Raw genomic sequence first — 19,020 nt, 5'->3', positions numbered from 1 at the left:
TTGGCAGTGACTTTATAATTCTGTCAGAGACGGTAAAAGACATGTAAGAGCTGTTGAACAGAACGGATAATATGTTCACAGAAGCTTATAAGATGAATATCAACAAAAGTGCAATGAAATGTGGTTGGATTAAAAAAGGTGACGCAGACCGAATTAGACACTGAAAGTAGCAGATGAATTTGCTATTTAGACATAAAAATAACTGAAGACAGTCAAGGGAGAGAGGATATCAAATACAGACTGGCAATAGGAGGAAAAGCGTTTCTGAAAAAGAGAAATTTGTTAACACTGAATTAAAATTTGAGCATCGGAAGTCCTTTCTGAAGGTGTTTGTGTGGAGTATAGCCTTATATGCAACTGAAACGTGGGCGATACAGTGTTGAGACAATAGGAGAATAGCACTCCGTCTTCACGCTACAAGTGGCCCATCGGGACCATCCAACCGCAGTGTCATCCTTAGATAAGGATGCGAATAGGAGGGGCGTGTGGTCAGCACACCGCTCTCCAGGTCGTTACAATGGTTTTCTTTGGCCGAAGCCGCTACTATTCGGTCAATTGGCATCACAAGGCGAAAAATGGCAACTGCGCATGGCAGCCGGATGGTCACCCATCCAAGTGCTGGCCACGCTCGACACTGCGTAATTTCAGTAATCTGATGGGAACCGTTGTATCCACTGCGGTAAGGTCACTGAGGAGAATAGAGTCTTTTGAAATGCGGTTCTGTCGAAGAAGATTCAATGTTAGGTGGGTAGATCGATTAACTGCTCAGGAGGGTGTTGAATTGAAGTAGGAAAAATAGAAACTTATGGCACAATTTATGTAAAAGAAGGGAACGTGTGGCAAGACACATCCTGAGGCAGCAAGGAATTGTAAGTTTGGTAATGGAAGGAGTTGTGGGTAGGTGGAGAGGTAAAATTTATAGATAGAGACCAAGACTGGCAGCACTTAGGCAAATATGAAGAGACCTGTACAGGATAGACTAGTATGGACAGCTGTGTCAAACCAGTCTTTGTACTGAAGACAACAGCAATGGGCGAATGTATTTTTGAACACCACACCTCTCTAATGCACCGCCACAGATGTGGACTTGTAAATTCGGAGGACCAGCGACGATCTGGAAATGGGAACCGCAGTATATTCCACACTTATATTTTCAAAATCGTTATCGGTATTTGTAAATAACAGCTAAGTTCGGCAGATACGCTGAGGTGACACAAGTAATGGGACACCTCCTAACGTCGTGTCGGACCATCTGTTTCCCAGCGTATTGCAGCAACTCGACATGGCATGGACTCAAGTCGTTGAAAGTCCCCTGCGCAAATATTGAGCCATGCTGCCTCTATAGCCGTCCATAATTGCGAAAGTGTTGCTGGCGCAGGATTTTGTGCACAAACTGACCTCACGATTATGTCCCATAAATGTTCGATGAGCTTCATGTCGGGCGATCTGGGTGGCCACATCTTTCGTTCCGATTGTCCAGAATGTTTTTCAAACAAAACGCGATCAATTGTGACCTGGTGACATGGCGCAATGTTATCCATACTTCTTTGTTTTGGAACATGACGTCCATGAATGGCTGCAAATGGTCTCCAGGTAGCCTAACATCTAGAGGACGCCACAGTGCCTTCTTGATAACCTGGATCCATGGTTTCGTGGGGTCTGCGCCATTCTCGAGCCCTACCATCAGCTATTACCAACTGAAACCGAGACTTAGCTGACCAAACCAAGGTTTTCCAGTCGTCTAGGGTCTAATCGAAATGGTCAAGAACCCAGGACAAGCTCTACAGGCGATGTGCTGTTAATAAAGGCACTCGCGTCGTTCGTCTCCTTCCATAAACCATTAAAGCCAAATTTCGCCGCACTATCCTAACGGGTACGTTCGTCGTACGTCCCACATTAATTTCTGCGGTTATGTCACGCATTGTTGCTTATCTGTTAGCACTGACGACTCTACGCAAACACTGCTGCTCTAGGTCGTTAAGTGAAGGCGTCGGCCACTGCGTTGTCTGTGGTGTGAGGTAATGCCTGAAACGTGGTGTTCTCGGCACGGTCTTGACACTGTGTGTCTCGGAATATTGAATTCCCCAACGACTTGCGAAATGGAATGCCCCTGCGTCTACCTCCACTAACTATTCCTCGTTAAAAGTCTGTTAATTCCCGTCGAGCGGCAATCATCACGCCGGAAACCTTTCCAGATTAGTCACCTGTTTACAAATGACAGCTCCCCCAACGTATGCCCTTTTATATTGTACGCAATACTACCGCCATCTGTATATGTGCATGTTGCTACTTCGTCACCTCAGTGTAACGTGCACTTTTTTCCTAAGATCATGTGAAAAGACAAAGCTCCGACACATTCTTGCAGTTATTCCTCTTTATCTATTTTCTGTCACCATACATGATTCGTTTTACTGATATGAAACGTTCTCAGTGGTCTGGAATGACATACTTTGTCAGTTTCCTTTGCTTTGTAGATTAAATACTGTTCGTCGCCAAAGGTGATTTTACTTATGGCTTTACTTTCAGTTTTCGCTCGCAAAAGGAGAGAAAAACCACAAATACGAAACAAAGAAATACCGCAAAAGTGTTCAGGCACACTATACTTCTTGATATAAGTGATAATAGGACAAAATTTGCCGAAAGAAAAATGGCACTTCTTTATGTTTTGTAACAAATTGTTTTCAGCTTTTGAAAGCAAACTGTGAATATGTTTCATTCTAGACAATTGACGAAAGGCGTGTATTGAAATAAATATCTAATTTCTTGTGGTTGCACAGACTGATTTAAAATATCTTTAATCTTACATATTAGATAAAGGTTCTGTTTTATGAAGTAGCAATTACTTATGTAGTTGATCCTCTAACCTGAACTGAATATTAGCTCTCGATCACATTTTACAATAAACTTCAAGTATTTCTATTCCTATTAGTAAAATTTAAAAAAGATACTACCGACAAGGAAATTTTTAAAGAAATGTTGCACTTGGAGGCTAATAGGGAATAGTCGGGAAATACGGAATAGGATTGCATAAATGCAGATAGTAAGTGTAAACTTGGGAAATAGCGTATTTTATATACACAAATTACAGTTCTGAAATTGCTCTTAATTTAAACTCTTAAAAGAATTATTTACCAGTAACGGACAAAATACTTTGACATAACTGTTAGGGTAAAAAATCTTAAAAATAAAATAATGAAGCAATTTTTTGTTTATGTGGTAGAAGCGATTCGTTTTACATTCACCTTTTGCATTACATACAAATCTAGTCTTCGTTCTCTGCACCTGAATAGTCAAACTGAGTTTATGGAATACCAAATATTCCATATTGACTGACATGCCATCTTGGACTTCACAATGTAACAACAGAACCAAATACACCCACAGTCAAAATCGCGCAAGACATAACTACTATTTCACTTAATAAATTGCTTTCTTTTATTCGTTATTGTACATTTTCAATAATTATTTCATATTTTTTTCAAAACTTACCTCTAAAAATTTTGTCAAATTACAAAAACCATGTTTTTGTTCCGCAACTCACAAGATGTCTGGAACTGAACTGGTAGTAGCTCATACGCTTCCTACATGAGAGCACCACTCGGACGAAAATCACTGTATTTCACATTCCCCGATTCTTCGATAATACCGGATGTTGATCTACTATGTCTGTGCATCTCACCATTTTCTCTTTCATTACCTTAGTACATCTCATTGGAAGTTTGTTCTCTTCCTGGTAAGAGTTTTCAGTACATTTTTTTCATCATCTGTTCTAATATTTCTTCATTCTGTTCTTTCATTGAGCAGTGCTTTATTTATAACATACTTCTCAAATGTCTTGTTAAGAAACCCTACTACTATGTCCTTAAGCGATGGACTGCCAACACTAAACAGTTCGCTATAAAGTTCTCAGGCTGTAGCAGTTGGCACTGCCTCTTGAACATACATTTGCAAACAACCGGGAATTTTACTGGAGCTGTTACTACATCCTGACTGTGGAAGGCAATCAACATTGTTCCTACTCGTACGGGATCTCAATTGATTAGGACGCTAATCAAACTTCGGAGGGGATACAATTGTATTTAACACAGATTAATGTTAAACAATAGATATATTCTTCTAGAATTTACAAACATGTAGACGAGAGAAGCCTTCACTGGCCAAACAAACTACTGACAAACAGAGATAGAACGAATGCAGGAATCAACATTCCTAATGATTATGAAAAGAATTTAAACGACCCCTGGAGTTTAAAGTGCAGAAGAAACCTGCACTCACACAAGAATCAGTACATATTACAGAGAGAGCTGAACACAAGAGGTAACAATTAAGGCAGGGGCAGCCAAGATTTCGGCTCGCGGATTGTGTTCTGACACGAGTACCATAGCGCTCAGCTTCACTCCACACTTGCCCCACCGCCAAGCCACGCTGTCTGAGCAGTAGGAGGGTAGAGAGGGGGAAACGACGATCGCACCTCATTTAAATGGCAGTGCAGTCGCATTGCATACGATTTGGTTTTGTATTTCACACTTCACAAAACAAAGATCACAAACAAAATAAATTTTCAGTATTATATAATTATTTTTGGCGCACTGAATACATAGTTTTTGTATGGTAGAAACGGTCAGCAAACGGACAGATGAAGAAAATTTCACAGATTTCCGCAGTCAAGTTGCCACATAATCATCACTTATTTAGTTTCATAATAGAAAAAAGGCCTTTCACTCAAATATGGACGGCCAGAGTGGCCGAGCGGTTCTAGGCACTGCAGTCTGGAACCTCGCGACCGTTACGGTCGCAGGTTCGAATCCTGCCTCGGGCATGGATGCGTGTGATGTCCTTAGCTTAATTAGGTTTAAGTAGTTCTAAGTTATAGGGGACTGATGACCTCAGCAGTTAAGTCGGATAGTGCTCAGAGCCATTTTGAACTCAAATGTTGTTGTTGTTGTGGTCTTCAGTCCTTAGACTGGTTTGATGAAGGTCTCCATGCTACCCTATCCTGTGCAAGTTTCTTCATCTCCCAGTACCTACTGCAACCTGCATCCTTCTGAATCTGCTTAGTGTATTTATCTCTTGGTCTGCCTCTACGAGTTTTACCCTCCATGCTGCCCTCCAATGCTAAATTTGTGAGCCCTTGATGCCTCAGAACATGTCCTACCAACCGATCCCTTCTTCTCGTCAAATTGTGCCACAAACTCCTCTTCTTCCCAATTCTATTTAATACCTCCTCATTAGTTACGTGATCTACCCATCTAATCTTCAGCATTCTTCTGTAGCACTACATTTCGAAAGCTTCTATTCTCTCCCTGTCCAAACTATTTATCGTCCATGTTTCAATTTCATTCATGGCTACACTCCATACGAATACTTTCAGAAACGATTTCCTGACACTTAAATCTATACTCGATGTTAACAAATTTCTCTTCTTCAGAAACGCTTTCCTTGCCATTGACGTTCTACATTTTATATGCTCTCTACTTCGACCATCATCAGTTAATTTGCTCCCCAAATAGCAAAACTCTTTTACTATTTTAAGTGCCTCATTTCCTAATTTAATTCCCTCGGCATCACCCGACTTAATTCGACTACATTCCATTATCCTCGTTTTGCTTTTGTTGATGTTCATTTTATATCCTCCTTTCAAGACACTGTCCATTCCGTTCAACTGCTCTTCCAAGTCCTTTGCTGTCTCTGACAATTGCAATGTCACCGGCAAACCTCAACTTTTGGTTTCTTCTCCATCAATTTTAATACCTACTACGAATTTTTTTTCGTTTCCTTTACTGCTTGCTCAATATACAGATTGAATAACATTGAGGAGAGGCTACAACCCTGTCTCACTCCCTTCCCAACCACTGCTTCCCTTTCATGCCCCTCGAGTCTTATAACTGCCATCTGGTTTCTGTACAAATTGTAAATAGCCTTTCGCTCCCTGTATTTTACCCCTGCCACCGTTAGAATTTGAAAGAGAGTATTCCAGTCAACATTGTCAAAAGCTTTCTCTAAGTCTACAAATGCTAGAAACGTAGGTTTCCCTATCCTTAATCTTTCTTCTAAGATAAGTCGTAAGGTCAGTATTGCCTCACGTGTTCCAATATTTCTACGGAATCCAAACTGATATTCCCCGAGGTCGGCTTCTACCAGTTTTTCCATTCGTCTGTAAAGAATTCGTGTTAGTATTTTGCAGTTGTGGCTTATTAAACTGATAGTCCGGTAATTTTCACATCTGTCAACACATGCTTTCTTTGGGATTGGAGTTATTATATTCTTCTTGAAGTCTGAGGGTATTTTGCCTGTCTCATACATCTTGCTCACCAGATGGTAGAGTTCTGTCAGGACTGGCTCTCCGAAGGCCGTCAGTAGTTGTAATGGAATGTTGTCTACTCCCGGGGCCTTGTTTCGACTTAGGTCTTTCAGTGCTTTGAACTCAAATACACTCCTGGAAATGGAAAAATAGAACACATTGACACCGGTGTGTCAGACCCACCATACTTGCTCCGGACACTGCGAGAGGGCTGTACAAGCAATGATCACACGCACGGCACAGTGGACACACCAGGAACCGCGGTGTTGGCCGTCGAATGGCGCTAGCTGCGCAGCATTTGTGCACCGCCGCCGTCAGTGTCAGCCAGTTTGCCGTGGCATACGGAGCTCCATCGCAGTCTTTAACACTGGTAGCATGCCGCGACAGCGTGGACGTGAACCGCATGTGCAGTTGACGGACTTTGAGCGAGGGCGAATAGTGGGCATACGGAAGGCTGGGTGGACGTACCGCCGAATTGCTCAACACGTGGGGCGTGAGGTCTCCACAGTACATCGATGTTGTCGCCAGTGGTCGGCGGAAGGTGCACGTGCCCGTCGACCTGGGACCGGACCGCAGCGACGCACGGATGCACGCCAAGACCGTAGGATCCTACGCAGTGCCGTAGGGGACCGCACCGCCACTTCCCAGCAAATTAGGGACACTGTTGCTCCTGGGGTATCGGCAAGGACCATTCGCAACCGTCTCCATGAAGCTGGGCTACGGTCCCGCACACCGTTAGGCCGTCTTCCGCTCACGCCCCAACATTGTGCAGCCCGCCTCCAGTGGTGTCGCGACAGGCGTGAATGGAGGGACGAATGGAGACGTGTCGTCTTCAGCGATGAGAGTCGCTTCTGCCTTGGTGCCAATGATGGTCGTATGCGTGTTTGGCGCCGTGCAGGTGAGCGCCACAATCAGGACTGCTTACGACCGAGGCACACAGGGCCAACACCCGACATCATGGTGTGGGGAGCGATCTCCTACACTGGCCGTACACCTCTGGTGATTGTCGAGGGGACACTGAATAGTGCACGGTACATCCAAACCGTCATCGAACCCATCGTTCTACCATTCCTAGACCGGCAAGGGAACTTGCTGTTCCAACAGGACATGCACGTCCGCATGTATCCCGTGCCACCCAACGTGCTCTAGAAGGTGTAAGTCAACTACCCTGGCCAGCAAGATCTCCGGATCTGTCCCCCCTTGAGCATGTCTGGGACTGGATGAAGCGTCGTCTCACGCGGTCTGCACGTCCAGCACGAACGCTGGTCCAACTGAGGCGCCAGGTGGAAATGGCATGGCAAGCCGTTCCACAGGACTACATCCAGCATCTCTACGATCGTCTCCATGGGAGAATAGCAGCCTGCATTACTGCGAAAGGTGGATATACACTGTACTAGTGCCGACATTGTGCATGCTCTGTTGCCTGTGTCTATGTGCCTGTGGTTCTGTCAGTGTGATCATGTGATGTATCTGACCCCAGGAATGTGTCAATAAAGTTTCCCCTTCCTGGGACAATGAATTCACGGTGTTCTTATTTCAATTTGCAGGAGTGTATGTCGATCGAAATATTGTAGCACTTTTGCAACCTCGTTATGGATATGTGGAAACTTTATCTGAGGAAAGCAGGGTAGATGTATGGGACAGGTGTAACGTAAAAAGAATTGTCACTCAAACGGGATTTCCCTGGCACGTCAATCAGTTAGATCTGTACATGTGCAACTGCAGTTTCAGCTAAAATAGCAAACGGTCTCGAAAACAAATGTAAGATTGACAGTGTCCTCAGAACGTCTATAAAGCTATCTTTGTAATTCTATCAAGGCCACAATGAATTCTTCAAACAAAATGGTTCAAATGGCTCTGAGCACTATGGGACTCAACATCTGTGGTCATCCACCCCCTATAACTTAGAACTACTTAAACCTAACTAACCTAAGGACATCACACACATCCATGCCCGAGGCAGGATTCGAACCTGCGACCGTAGCAGTCACGCGGTTCCGGACTGCACGCCTAGAACCGCGAGACCACCGCGGCCGGCAATTCTTCAAACCTCGCCTTTTTTTTTTTAAGGCATCGATTTTAGGAAACTGGACTGTGGTTGTCTTTATATGTCCCTTCTATGTCCCTTCTACAACGTTATTTCCTTTTGAAATGCATGTCTATCAAATCAGAGAGAAGTTGTTCCTCAACTTGCAATGTCTTACTGTGAGCAGTGTGCAGTCAAGTCCACTTAAAATGCGAGGTCTGAAATCTATTCTAGATGTTCTAATTTTTGTTCCTGCATTCCTTTCTCCTTCATAAATTCCACAACAGCGAGTTTTGAATCGAGAAATCGTTTCCAGGCTTTCCTCTCGACTTAACTTACGTACTTTGAAATATTATAAAAAGTCTCAACACTCTTCGTCCAGTTCCATCCGAAACAGTTGAAACTGACAGAACTTGCAAGTTCAAAAATTTTGCTGTTCATACAACTAGTATTTTCAAGTGATGCACGCCAGCAAATTTATTAGAATGTGCCTCTCAATGTACTGAACAATGAATGACATCCGTCGATCAGTGTGATTCTTCATTCTTTCATTGGCAACTAAATCTTTAAACCCTTTCTGCATGGTATCGTAGCATCGTTTCCTAGCAAATTTTCAGTTACCGTCCCTTATGAAACTGTATACTGAGAATTCTCATCGCTTCATTCTGTCAGTCCCATTCGTTTTTAAAAGCTTTGACGATAGATCGCTAGCTGCCTCTTTTTGTGCAAACATCCCCTTTTAACTTCTCTCCCCATTAAATTGAAGTTAAATTATAATGACTGAATAATGTCTAGTTACTTGAATGGAGACTTTTGGACGAGAGAAGTTGCTTACTCAATATTTTAACACAAATGTCTCCCACGCTTCCAGGTAGAAAACTAACTCCTAATTCTCAAGCTTATAAAACAAAAAGATTAGAAGTTACAGTTCCTGATCATACTCTGACTGACTCTCAATGTCGAAGTCAGCACCTGGAATAAACTTTCTGCGGCTCTGCAGAATTCCGGCGATCATCGACTCGGAGAATTCTTAAAATAGTCGGAGGCACAATCGTACGCCATGAATAAGCCGTCTTGGATCTTATGACGTACTCACTCTGCAGCGTGGGAATCAGTGTCCCAGTTGTGTATTAATTCCGACAAAAGTCCAAAATTTAATCTCTCAAACAACATAAAACGACCGTGGTGCAGGCTCTACTGATTTCCGAGGATACAAAGCTACAAAACATGAAACAATGTTCCGAGCCCCAGACAAGGGAGAAGCTGAAATAACCAAAGAATTAAACGTACCTTTCCCATCAATAAAATTATATTTTTTTCATAAATGATCTTCATAGCTGAATCATCCTCTTATATGAGATGAATTGTTATCATAATTAAACAAATTACATTCCGTTTTGAAAATGGCAGCCTGCAACAATGCCGCTAATTACAATTCCGCTCCACATTATATCCACAGTGTTTTTACATCAAGAGTCAGAGATAATCTGTCTCTCGCGCACTTGGGCCGTTACGCATAAACATTTGCGCTGCAAGAGAAGAAGTCAGAGAAAATGTGATACTAAACGCTGGATCTGTGAAAGTCCTTCTTGCCACGAACAAACAGCGAAGGGTAAACAACGCCGATATCACACTTGTGTCGAACTGAAGAGAGTTGCGCCGACCGAAAAATGCTACACGCGCAAGATTAAATGAAATGCCGCGCTGTAGAGAGTACGTCCGGGAAGGAACGAGCAAAGGCGATACAGGCGGAGGCTGCCCGCCCGTGGTCTGCACTCTCGACCCTCGTGAATTTTATGGCGTGGCCGGCCCTGGATTAAGGTGGCGAAAAGGGCATGTTGCGATGGCGCCCTACCACACTGGTGTCTCGTGTCACTGCAGGAGCGCGACACAATCATGCTAACCGACTACAAACAGTGGCGCATATACGCGACCGATATTCTTAGCGTCTGCTCAGTGTAATGTGCAGGCAGACATTACCCTGAACCAAGGTGGCAGTTGCTGACAGTAAATCGCGTGTGCGTCCGACTCGTCTTGCTGCAACCGAAAGGCTTTTGACACTGTACCACACAAGCTGCTCCTAGTGAAATTGCGTGATTATGGGATATCGTCTCAGTTATGTGACTGGATCTGTGATTTCCTGTCAGAGAGGTCACAGTTCGTTGTAATTGACGGAAAGTCATCGAGTTTTCTGCGTTCCCCAAGGTAGTGTTATAGGCCCTTGCTGTTCCTTGTCTATATAAACGATTTGGGAGACAATCTGAGCAGCCGTCTTCGGTTGTTTGCAGATGACGCTGTCGTTTATCGACTAATAAAGTCATCAGAAGAGCAAAACAAACTGCAAAACGATTTAGAAGAAATATAGAAATGGTGTGAAAGGTGACAGTTGATCTTATATAACGAAAAGTGTGAGGTCATCCACATGAATGCTTAAAGGAACGCGTTAAACTTCGGTTACACGATAAATCAGTCTAATCTAAAAGCCGTAAATTCAACTAAATACCTAGGAACTACAATTACGAACAATTTAAATTGGAAGAAACACATAGGAAATATTGTGGGGAACGCTAACCAAAGACTGCGTTTCACTGGTAGCACACTTACAAAATGTAACAGACCTACTAAGGAGACTGCCTGCACTACGCTTGTCCGTCCTCTTTTAGAATACTGTTGCGCGGTGTCGGATCCTAACCCGATAGGACTGACTGAGTACACCGAAAAAGTTCAAAGAAAGGCAGCACGTTTTGTATTATCGCGAAATATGGGAGATAATGTCACAGAAATGGTACAGGCTTTGGGATGGACATCATTAAAGGAAAGGCATTTTTCGTTGAGACGGAATCTTCTCACGAAATTCCAATCACCAATTTTCTCCTCCGAATTCGAAAATATTTTGTTGAGACAGACTTACATAGGGGCGAACGATCACAGAGATAAAATAAGGGAAATCAGAGCTCGTACGGAAAGATATAGGTGTTCATTCTTCCCGCGCGCCATACCAGATTGGAATAATAGAGAATTGTGAAGGTGGTTCGATGAACCCTCTGCCAGACACTTAAATGTGATTTGCAGAGTATCCATGTAGATGTAGAACCACTATTCTTAAGAGGAAATGCCAAACTGAGGCAAGGGCGGTTGCGTTCTAAAGTTTTATGGCTTCTGAATTCCGCACACTGGTGTGCTCCCGACCTAAAAGAATAAGGCCAGTACCAGTTGCTGGGAGGGGCAGCGGTAGAGGACTGCCTGCTTGGACTTAATAGAGCAGACACCGTCTTTCGACCACAGAGGTTTCCCATCCTGCGTTGACTCCAACCGTCGAAACTGAGTCGTTTTCGTAGCACCACCCCTCCTCTAGGAAGAAGAGCACCCATTTGGATTTTTCTTCCGAATTTAATGATGCCCCCATGTGGAGCATATAATCAAATCCAATCAAGATGACGACAAGTGATTTTAGATCCGGCATACTGTTCTTCAGTATGGCAGAAATATGTTACGGTCTTCCTTCTCTCTGAGTTCCTAATCAGGGATAAATTTGCATTTACTGTTTGGGGAACGCCGAAAAAAAATGAATGACGTGATTAAAAGGTTACCAGCGAGTTTGGCATCAAAAATCACTCCGGAATCTGCAGTGATGTGAAGCGATTTATAATTATCTGGGTATCTTTCTTCGTTAATGCCCCGTCGCAAACGGACACCTTCACGTCCCGATGCGTCTTGCCAGGCTTGTGGCGTTACAGTTTCAGATGCTTCTAGTTTCATTTTACATGTTTTACTTGTTCACTTTTTTCAGTCCTATTCTGTGTAAGACTCCCAGGCTAAATTTACAGAAATAAGTTACAAGCTGACTAAATTGTGTTGTACAACATGTGACTCATTTATCTTTGTACTGCCGAAATATCAATGGAAATTGTACTACTCTGTTAGTACCGTCCTTGGAAATGGTGTTTGTTAATTATGGTGGTCTTTATTTTATCGACTTTCGTGTTTCTTTACGAGCATCACCTTGTTCTTTTCCTTTTGTTTTGCGAAGAATTGTAGGACTTACCTTGTTGAAATTGAAGACGAGGAACCCATGCCGCAGTGGCCGGAAGTTGGGTCATGTCACTGCGTGTTCTTTATTACTGAATCTGTGTATCTGAACTCAGGACCTTTGTCGTTCGTGGGAAGTGCTCTATCGTCTCACCTACTCAACACTATTCACGACCCGTCGTCACAGCTTTACTTCTTCCATATCTCATCTCCTGCTTTACGATCTTCACAGAAGCTCTCCTGCGAAACTTGCAAGACTGGCCTTCCTAGAAGAAAGGGTATTGCCGAGACATGGCTTATCCACAGCCTGCGGGAATTTCCAGAATGAAATTTACACTCTGAACCGAAGTGATGAATTCACTTCAGTCACGAGTTTGTGAAGAAGTTAAGCATAGACGCAGATTTCTTAAATAATGTTCCTTTGTTTGGGGGGGGATTCAAAAAAGAATTCAAATGGCTCTGAGCACTATGGGACTTAACATCTGAGGTCATCAGTCCCCTAGAACTTAGAACTACTTAAACCTAAGGACATCACACACATCCATGCCCGAGGCAGGATTCGACCCTGCGACCGTAGCGGTCGCGCGGTTCCAGACTGTAGCTCCTAGAACCGCTCGGCCACCCCGGCCGGCGAGGGGGATTCAAACATATTACGTCACCTATTACATTTCCCCCCCACCCCCCATGAACCATGAACCTTCCCATTGGTGGAGAGCCTTGCGTGCCTCAGCGATACAGATGGCCGTACCGTAGGTGCAACCACAACGGAGCGGTATCTGTTGAGAGGCCAGACAAACGTGTGGTACCTGAAGAGGGGCAGGAGCCTTTTCAGCAGTTGCAGGGGCAACAGTCTGGATGATTGACTGATCTGGCCTTGCAACATTAACCAAAACGGCCTTGCTTTGCTGGTACTGCGAACGGCTGAAAGCAAGGGGAAACTACAGCCGTAATTTTTCCCGAGGACATGCAGCTTTACTGTATGATTAAATGATGATGGCGTCCTCTTGGGTAAAATATTCCGGAGGTAAAATAGTCCCCCATTCGGATCTCCGGGCGGGGACTACTCACGAGGATGTCGTTATCAGGAGAAAGAAAACTGGCGTTCTACGGATCGGAGCGTGGAATGTCAGATCCCTTAATCGGGCAGGTAGGTTAGAATAATTAAAAGGGGAAATGGATAGGTTAAAGTTAGATATAGTGGGAATTAGTGAAGTTCGGTGGCAGGACGAACAAGACCTCTGGTCAGGTGACTACAGGGTTATAAACACAAAATGCTCCCTGCCGCCGTTGGATAAGCAGCTGCAGCAGCAAGTCGTATAACCCTAGCCTACTTGTTTGTTAGATAGTTTAATTAATTTCTTTGCGTGTTTTTGGGTACTTGCATTGTTTAATTCATATAATTCGGGCGTATTATAGTATTTGACAGTTGTAGCATCGCGCTATAGTGTTTACTTCGTAGATTCTTATTTAAATTGCGTGCGAGTTTCGTATAGGAGGTGCAATTTCGAGTTTTAGTTACTGTAATCGTAAATTCAGCAGATTGTAGCGCAGTCGTTAGGCATTTGTACAGGTTAGTTGATACATTCTTTGCGTGTTCCGCTTGTGTTATCTAGGCACGGACACGTGTTTCGGTAACTGTTGTTAAACATCGATTAGAATGGACAGGGACTGCGATTGCTGTGTTCGGATGAGGGCTGACTTGGCATCCCTTCGCTCACAGCTGCAAACGGCGCTGACTTCGGTCGCGCAGCTTGAGGCTGTTGCCAATGGGCACCACTGTGGGGAGCCGGACTCGGGTATCACGGGGATGTCAACCTCGTCCCGTCTGTCCCCAGATCGGTCTGCCGCTGTGGTTGCCCCGGTTGCTGCCCGCAGTGGGGCTGAGCCCTCGCCTATGGTTGATTGGTAGGTCGTTCCAAGGCGTGGCAGGCAGCGAAAGGCGTCCCCGGAGGCTGATCAGAAAGCCTCCCCGGCGCGTCTGACAAAAAGGTTTCAGGCACTGTCTCTGGCTGAGCCAGATGCAGCTGCCTGCTCTGTTTCAGAGGATCATTCTCAGCCTTCAAGGTCCGGGCAATCGCAGAGGGTGGGCTTACTGGTAGTTGGGAGCTCCAATGTTAGGCACGTAATGGGGCCCCTTAGGGATACGGCGGCTAAGGAGGGGAAGAAATCCAGTGTGCACTCCGTGTGCATTCCGGGAGGAGTCATTCCTGATGTGGAAAGGGTCCTTCCGGATGCCATGAAGAGCACAGGGTGCAGCCAGCTGCAGGTGGTGGCACATGTCGGCACTAATGACGTGTGTCGCTTTGGATCTGAGGAAATTCTCTCTGGATTCCAGCGGCTATCTGATTTGGTGAAGGCTGCCGGTCTTGCTTACGAGATGAAGGCAGAGCTCACCATCTGCAGCATCGTTGACAGAACCGACTGCGGACCTTTGGTGCAGAGCCGGGTGGAGGGTCTGAATCAGAGGCACAGACGGTTTTGCGACCGTATTGGCTGCAGATTCCTTGACTTGCGCCATAGGGTGGTGGGGTTTCGGGTTCCGCTGAATAGGTCAGGAGTTCACTACACTCAGCTGGCGGCTACACGGGTAGCGGAGGCTGTGTGGCGTGGACTGGGCGGTTTTTTAGGTTAGAAGGCCTCGGGAAAGTGCGGGATGGGCTGCAATGTCAAAGGGTGCTTGGCAATTACAGGACGTGCTTGGATCAAGGAACAGTCGGAATTATAGTTGTAAATTGTTGTAGTTGCGCTGGAAAAGTCCCTGAGCTTCAAGCGCTAATAGAAAGCACAGAAGCTGATATCGTTATAGGTACAGAAAGCTGGCTAAAGCCTGAAATAAGTTCTGCAGAAATTTTTACGAAGTCTCAGACGGTGTTCAGGAAAGATAGATTAGGCAGAAATGGTGGTGGAGTGTTTGTGTCTGTCAGTAGTGGTTTATCTTGTAGTGAAGTCGAAGTAGATACTCCGTGCGAATTGGTGTGGGTGGAGGTTATACTTAACAGCCGAATTAAGTTAATAATTGGCTCCTTCTACCGACCCCCAGACTCCGATGATACAGTTGCGGAACAGTTCAGAGAAAGTTTGAGTCTCGTAACAAATAAATACCCCACTCATACGGTTATAGTTGGTGGGGACTTCAACCTACCCTCGGTATGTTGGCAAAAATACTTGTTCAAAACCGGTGGTAGGCAGAAAACGTCTTCCGAGATTGTCCTAAATGCATTCTCCGAAAATTATTTCGAGCAGTTAGTCCACGAACCCACGCGAATTGTAAATGGTTGCGAAAACACACTTGACCTCTTGGCCACAAACAATCCAGAGCTGATAGAGAGCATCATGACTGATACAGGGATTAGTGACCACAAGGTCATTGTAGCTAGGCTCAATACCATTTCTTCCAAACCCATCAGAAACAAACGCAAAATAATTTTATTTAAAAAAGCGGATAAAGTGCCACTAGAAGCCTTCATAAAAGACAATTTCCATTCCTTCCGAACTGACTATGCGAATGTAGACGAGTTGTGGCTCAAATTCAAAGATATAGTAGCAGCAGCAATTGAGAGATTCATACCTCATAAATTGGTAAGAGATGGAACGGATCCCCCGTGGTACACAAAAAAGGTCCGAACGCTGTTGCAGAGGCAACGGAAAAAGCATGCGAAGTTCAGAAGAACGCGAAATCCCGAAGATGGGCTAAAATTTACAGACGCGCGAAATTTGGCACGTACTTCGATGCGAGATGCCTTTAATAGGTTCCACAACGAAACATTGTCTCGAAATTTGGTAGAAAATCCGAAGAAATTCTGGTCGTATGTAAAATACACAAGCGGCAAGACACAGTCAATACCTTCGCTGCGCAGTGCCGATGGTACTGTTATCGACGACTGTGCCGCTAAAGCGGAGTTATTGAACGTAGTTTTCCGAAATTCCTTCACCAGGGAAGACGAATCGAATATTCCAGAATTTGAAACACGAACATCTGCTAGCATGAGTTTCTTAGAAGTAGATACCTTAGGGGTTGCGAAGCAACTCAAATCGCTTAATACGGGCAAGTCTTCAGGTCCAGATTGTATACCGATTAGGTTCCTTTCAGATTACGCTGATACTACAGCTCCCTACTTAGCACTCATATACAACCGCTCGCTCACCGATAGATCTGTACCTACAGATTGGAAAATTACGCAGGTCGCACCAGTGTTCAAGAAGGGTAGTAGGAGTAATCCATTTAACTACAGACCTATATCATTGACGTCGGTTTGCAGTAGGGTTTTGGAGCATATACTGTATTCAAACATTATGAACCACCTCGAAGGGAACGATCTATTGACACGTAATCAGCATGGCTTCAGAAAACATCGCTCTTGTGCAACGCAGCTAGCTCTTTATTCGCACGAAGTAATGGCCGCTATCGACAGGGGATCTCAAGTTGATTCCGTATTTCTAGATTTCCGGAAAGCTTTTGACACCGTTCCTCACAAGCGACTTCTAATCAAGCTGCGGAGCTATGGGGTATCGTCTCAGTTGTGCGACTGGATTCGTGATTTCCTGTCAGGAAGGTAGCAGTTCGTAGTAATAGACGGCAAATCATCGAGTAAAACTGAAGTGATATCAGGTGTTCCCCAGGGAAGCGTCCTGGGACCTCTACTGTTCCTGATCTATATAAATGACCTGGGTGACAATCTGAGCAGTTCTCTTAGACTGTTCGCAGATGATGCTGTAATTTACCGTCTAGTAAGGTCATCCGAAGACCAGTATCAGCTGCAAAGCGATTTAGAAAAGATTGCTGTATGGTGTGTCAGGTGGCAGTTGACGCTAAATAACGAAAAGTGTGAGATGATCCACATGAGTTCCAAAAGAAATCCGTTGGAATTCGATTACTCGATAAATAGTACAATTCTCAAGGCTGTCAATTCAACTAAGTACCTGGGTGTTAAAATTACGAACAACTTCAGTTGGAAGGACCACATAGATAATATTGTCGGGAAGGCGAGCCAAAGGTTGCGTTTCATTGGCAGGACACTTAGCAGATGCAACAAGTCCACTAAAGAGACAGCTTACACTACACTCGTTCGTCCTCTGTTAGAATATTGCTGCGCGGTGTGGGATCCTTACCAGGTGGGATTGACGGAGGACATCGAAAGGGTGCAAAAAAGGGCAGCTCGTTTTGTATTATCGCGTTATAGGGGAGAGAGTGTGGCAGATATGGTAAGCGAGTTGGGATGGAAGTCATTACAGCATAGACGTTTTTCGTCGCGGCGAGACCTTCTTACGAAATTTCAGTCACCAACTTTCTCTTCCGAATACGAAAATATTTTGTTGAGCCCAACCTACATAGGTAGGAATGATCATCAAAATAAAATAAGAGAAATCAGAGCTCGAACAGAAAGGTTTAGGTGTTCGTTTTTCCCGCTCGCTGTTCGGGAGTGGAATAGTAGAGAGATAGTATGATTGTGGTTCGATGAACCCTCTGCCAAGCACTTAAATGTGAATTGCAGAGTAGTCATGTAGATGTAGATGTAGATGTAGATGTAGAAATAGGGGTAATGCAGGAGTAGGTTTAATAATGAACAGGAAAATAGGAATGCGGGTAGGCTACTACAAATAGCATAGTGAACGCATTATTGTGGCCAAGATAGATACGAAGCCCACACCTACTACAGTAGTACAAGTTTATATGCCAACTAGCTCTGCAGATGACGAAGAAATTGAAGAAATGTAAGATGAAATAAAAGAAATTATTCAGATAGTGAAGGGAGACGAAAATTTAATAGTAACGGGTGACTGGAATTCGAGTGTAGGAAAAGGGAGAGAAGGAAACATAGTAGGTGAATATGGATTGGGGCTAAGAAATGAAAGAGGAAGCCGCCTAGTAGAATTTTGCACAGAGCACAACTTTATCATAGCTAACACTTGGTTTAAGAATCATGAAAGAAGGTTGTATACATGGAAGAACCCTGGAGATACAAAAAGGTATCAGATAGATTATATAATGGTAAGACAGAGATTTAGGAACCAGGTTTTAAGTTGTAAGACATTTCCAGGGGCAGATGTGGACTCTGACCACAATCTATTGGTTATGACCTGTAGATTAAAACTGAAGAAACTGCAAAAATGTGGGAAATTAAGGAGATGGGACCTGGATAAACTGAAAGAACCAGAGGTTGTACAGAGTTTCAGGGAGAGCATAAGGGAACAATTGACAGGAATAGGGGAAAGAAATACAGTAGAAGAAGAATGGGTAGCTCTGAGGGATGAAGTAGTGAAGGCAGCAGAGGATCAAGTAGGTAAAAAGACGAGGGCTAGTAGAAATCTTTAGGTAACAGAAGAAATATTGTATTTAATTGATGAAAGAAGAAAATATAAAAATGCAGTAAATGAAGCAGGCAAAAATGAATACAAAGTCTCAAAGATGAAATCGACAGGAAGTGCAAAATGGCTAAGCAGGGAATGCTAGAGGACAAATGTAAGGATGTAGAAGCTTATCTAACTAGGGGTAAGATAGATACTGCCTACAGGAAAATTAAAGAGACCTTTGGAGAGAAGAGAACCACGTGTATGAATATCAAGAGCTCAGATGGCAACCGAGTTGTAAGCAAAGAAGGGAAGGCAGAAAGGTGGAAGGAGTATATAGAAGGTTTATACAACGGCGATGTACTTGAGGACAATA

The sequence above is a fragment of the Schistocerca gregaria genome, chromosome 7, assembly GCF_023897955.1.
Source record: "Schistocerca gregaria isolate iqSchGreg1 chromosome 7, iqSchGreg1.2, whole genome shotgun sequence".
Classification (NCBI taxonomy): Eukaryota; Metazoa; Arthropoda; class Insecta; order Orthoptera; family Acrididae; genus Schistocerca; species Schistocerca gregaria.
The sequence above is the reverse complement of the archived record's forward strand: the minus strand, read 5'-3'. Positions refer to the sequence as shown.